At 53.4% G+C, this 5,000-nt stretch overlaps 1 pseudogene; it reads left to right on the forward strand.

Annotated features, from left to right (window-relative positions):
• The window catches only part of LOC126928455 (large subunit ribosomal RNA), a 10,245-nt pseudogene that overhangs the window by 1,793 nt on the left and 3,452 nt on the right, over positions 1-5,000 (forward strand).

The raw sequence follows: 5,000 nt of genomic DNA on the forward strand, positions 1-5,000 counted from the left end.
CCTGCCTGGAGCCGCCGTCGGTGCAGATCTTGGTGGTAGTAGCAAATACTCCAGCGAGGCCCTGGAGGACTGACGTGGAGAAGGGTTTCGTGTGAACAGCCGTTGCACACGAGTCAGTCGATCCTAAGCCCTAAGAGAAATCCTATGCAGATGAGGTGTCCTAAGATCATACAAATTGCAACAAACAAATAAAAATTGAGCGAAAGAAACACACCCATTGGGCGAAAGGGAATCCGGTTCCTATTCCGGAACCCGGCAGCGGAACCGCATACCATTCGGGCCCTCGTAAGAGTGTTCGTCGGGGTAACCCAAAATGACCTGGAGACGCCGTCGGGAGATCCGGGAAGAGTTTTCTTTTCTGTATAAGCGTTCGAGTTCCCTGGAAACCTCTAGCAGGGAGATAGGGTTTGGAACGCGAAGAGCACCGCAGTTGCGGCGGTGTCCGGATCTTCCCCTCGGACCTTGAAAATCCAGGAGAGGGCCACGTGGAGGTGTCGCGCCGGTTCGTACCCATATCCGCAGCAGGTCTCCAAGGTAAAGAGCCTCTAGTCGATAGATTAATGTAGGTAAGGGAAGTCGGCAAATTGGATCCGTAACTTCGGAATAAGGATTGGCTCTGAGGAGCGGGGCGTGTCGGGCTTGGTCGGGAAGCGGGTTTGGCTGACGTGCCGGGCCTGGGCGAGCTGAACGGGACGCGGCGTATCTCTCTCTCGGGGGGGATATCGTCGCGCACCCCGGATCCGAGCTCGGTCCCGTGCCTTGGCCTCCCGCGGATCTTCCTTGCTGCGAGGCTTCCGTGGCGGTTTTACCGTCGCGGTCGTTCTCTTCGGCCGCCATTCAACGCTCAGCTCAGAACTGGCACGGACTAGGGGAATCCGACTGTCTAATTAAAACAAAGCATTGCGATGGCCCCCAAGGGTGTTGACGCAATGTGATTTCTGCCCAGTGCTCTGAATGTCAACGTGAAGAAATTCAAAAAAGCGCGGGTAAACGGCGGGAGTAACTATGACTCTCTTAAGGTAGCCAAATGCCTCGTCATCTAATTAGTGACGCGCATGAATGGATTAACGAGATTCCCTCTGTCCCTATCTACTTAGTTTCCAAGATGGCGGCAAGTGGGACGGACGCGTGCACGTCGCTCCGCAGTCTATAAACGAAAAAACCGGGCAAATTAAAAAGTTCGGGCGTAAAAATTAATTTAAAGCAAAGTGGGAGTGCCGAGGAAAACGTGTAGTTAAAAAGAATCGTGGAGATCGCCGAATTCAGAGCGAAAAAAGCTAATGTAAATCGCCACGTGCGAAAAGTGAGGTTAGCTGACGCGACGGAAAGGAAAAACCGAAAAATCAAAGATCTCGGGAGCGAAAAATAATTCAATAGGCAGAGTTAGTGCTTAAAATAAAGTGCATGCAAAAATATTAGTGGAGATTTCCGCAATAAGCGCGGAAAAAGCAAAGAAAGTGCCGCGTGTGCGAAGCGAGGTTAGGCCACGTGGCGGACAAAAACGCGTAAATCGAAGATCTCGGGCACGAAACTAAAATAATAGGTAGTGCGAGTGCTAAAAAACATAGTGCACACCGAAAGTTTAGTGAAAATTGCCGCAATAAGCGCGGAAAAACAAAAGAAAGTGCCGCGTGCGCGAAGTGAGGTTAGGCCACGTGGCGGACAAAAACGCGAAAATCGAAGATCTCGGGCACGAAAACTAAAATAATAGATAGTGCGAGTGCTAAAAACATAGTGCACACCGAAAGTTTAGTGGAAATTGCCGCAATAAGCGCGAGAAAAGCAAAACAAAGTGCCACGTGCGGGAGGATAGGTTAGCGGACGCGCGGCAGCCATCTTGGGTCGAGCGACCGAAGCGCCGCCGCCCGGGCATCTTGGGAACCAAGAGCACGCTGCTAGGCGGCAAATTCAAATTCAAATTCAAACCCAGGGGTTTTGAACTGTGAAGAGCACGCCGCCGGACTCAGCGCGGGAGTGCTCGCGGGAACAAAGCGCCAACTGAAAGTCCGCGAGGGGGATTCAATACGCCGCTGGACATAGCCACCGGGAAGCGAACAGCCGCAGCGGCAGCCGCAAGAAGCGGCAAGGAGCCGGTGATGCCGACGCTAGGGCACTCGTCGCCAGGCGCAGAGGCCAGAGTGGTCCTCCAACCCCTGAGGAAACAGATGGAAAAGAACGAGGCCACTCCAAGCCCGAGGATACCAGAGAAGACGATGAGAGCAAGCCTGGGGAGAAACAACCCCCCCAGAGATGAGGAGAGATTGGCCGGGGAGGATAAGCGGCAAGTGCCCGATATAAAGGCACAGGCCAGTGACATAGAGAGGAAGGTCACGGCGTTCTGCTTAGACTCGGCCAGGAAAATAAACAAGGAACACGCCGCAGTAATCCTACGGCACTTCAAAGAAATGAGGGGCATTGTTGACGAGCTACTGCTCCATAATAGCTACCTGACAGGCAGGCTAGAGCAGAGTGCCGGAGATGAGAAGAATAAGGAAACGGCGATAATGAACGCCGTCAACAAAGCAACCAGGCGGCTAGAAACAGCCGTCTTGAGAACGACGCAGCAGGAACAGAGGGAGCCGACATATGCCGAAAAAGTAAAGATAACGAGCAACAAGGTCGAGCAGACGGCGGTCAAGCCGCCCAAAAATGTGGTCATAATTCGACCGGAAAGAGAAGGTGGCGAGATTCAAACGAGCGAAGAAGCACTTGACGCGGTGTTCACCCTAGTGAATCCCCGCAAGAGAGGAATCCAAGTTACGGCCGTCCGGAAAATAAAGGGAAACGGCCTAGCCGTTGAGACGACGAAGCCGGAGAGCCTAAAAGAGTTCACCGAGAACTCGAAACTAAAGGAGGCTGGACTAAAAGCTAGCACGCCGCAGCGGAGACCCCCCAGGATGATCATCTACGACGTCCCGAGGGACATTCCAGAGAAGGAGATCCTGGCCTGCATGAGGAAGCAGAACCAAGAAAGACTAAATGAGGACGACGTTGCAGCCATCAAGTTCTGCTTCAGGACCGGCAGAAAGGATCAAGAGGAGACGAACTGGGTCATCGAAGTGCCCCCCCAGGTAAGGGAGAAACTATTGAAAGGTAAGATCTTCCTCTCATGGAATGCCTGCAAAGTTAAAGATTACATAGCAATTAGTCGCTGCTACAAGTGTCAAGGATACGGACACGTGGCAAAATATTGCCGCGTTAACTACGAAATCTGCGCGCACTGTGCAGAAAGTGGGCACAGCACTAAAGAGTGCAAAGATAAGGATGGGCACGCCACCTGCGTAAACTGCAAGAGAGCAGGGAGGAAGGGCGACCACGCAGCTTCCAACGCGAAATGCCCAATGTATACGAAAGCCTTGGAAGCAATAATAGCAAGGACGCAATATGTATAAAGAGCAACGCAGGGACAGAAGAGGACTTGGGAGGAAAAGGGAAATAAGGATCCTGCAGCACAACATGCAGCGATCCAAAACAACTCCTTATGAGATCCGGACGCAAATGGACGCCGATGGGGATGACATAATATTAATGCAAGAACCATACAGCATCGATGGGAAAATACCCGGATTCGGCACAGGAGTCGCGATCGCCTGCAGAGGGTCGAAGCACAACCCGCCAATGGCGGCCGTAGGGATAAAATCAGAGACCCTAACGCCCCTCGAGGTCGCCGAACTCTGCACAACACACTGTTCCTGCGTGCAGATAAGCGACGGGGAAACAGAGGTGTACGCGGCAAGCCTGTACTTTCCGCCGACAGGAAACATCGAGGTCGGCGTGCAACAGTTGGAGAAGGTACTACGGTGTCTCAGAGGCAAGAGGATCATCATCGGCCTGGATGCGAACGCAAAATCACCGCTGTGGTGCAGCAGGAGCACCGACGACAGAGGCGAGGCCCTAGAGGCAGTCATAGCGCAGTACGGTCTCCATGTCCTGAATCAACCAGGACAACCCCACACGTTTGAAACAACTCGAGGGCGATCAAACATAGACGTGACGATGGCGAGCCCAGAGGCAATACTCCTTGTAAAGGGCTGGAGGATACGCGAAGATGGTACCTCCAGTGACCACCGGATACTGGAGACGCTCCTCGACTTCGGGACGAGAAGCACCACACCGCAGCTTCAGGAAAGACGCTATAACACGCAAAAAGCCAACTGGGAGGTATTTCAGAGTGCCCTCACAGAGAAAATGGAGGCACTCAAAGAAACAACCCTCCAGCAGGCAGAGGACGTCGAAAGAATGGCCGGGCAACTCCAGGCAACCCTGATAGGTGCCTGCGACACCGCCATCCCAAAGAAGAAATGGTACTACAGGTCAGTACCCTGGTGGACGCCCGAACTCACCAGAGCAAAGAGAAACACCTACCAGGCGAGAAGAAGGTATCAGGGGGCCAGGGACCCCGCTACGAGGGAGCAGGAGAAGCTGCGGTACAGGTCAACACGAAAGGAGTATAAGAGGATGCTGGCAAGAGCAAAAATCCAGAGCTGGCAGGACTTCGTCACCAAAGAGGGTAACAGGGAACCTTGGGGCATCGCTTACAAAACAGTCGCAAGGAAACTCAGAGGAGAGGAAACAACATCGACGCTGAAGACGCCGCTCGGACATACCTCCAACTGGCGAACGACCGCGGCAGCGATGTTGTCCGCACTTCTACCCGACGACGAGGAAGACACCGAAACGGAGGAGCAGAAGGAAATAAGGCGGAACTCGACAAACCCCCCCAACGTAGAAGACACCCCTGAATTCAGCTTCGAGGAACTCAGTGACGCCGTGAAACGGCTGAGGAAGGGGAAGTGCCCAGGCCCCGACCTGATTGAGGTCGAAATAATCCAACGGGCCTGGGGAAGAATACACCAGGAGCTCCTAAGGCTCATGAACGGCTGCCTCGCCTGGGGAATATTCCCCAAACGGTGGAAGGTCGCAAATGTTATCACCATCCCCAAGGGACCGGATCGGGACAGAAGCAATCCGAAATCCTACAGGCCAATCTGTCTGCTCTC

The sequence above is a fragment of the Bombus affinis genome, unplaced genomic scaffold, assembly GCF_024516045.1.
Source record: "Bombus affinis isolate iyBomAffi1 unplaced genomic scaffold, iyBomAffi1.2 ctg00000961.1, whole genome shotgun sequence".
NCBI classification, from domain to species: Eukaryota; Metazoa; Arthropoda; class Insecta; order Hymenoptera; family Apidae; genus Bombus; species Bombus affinis.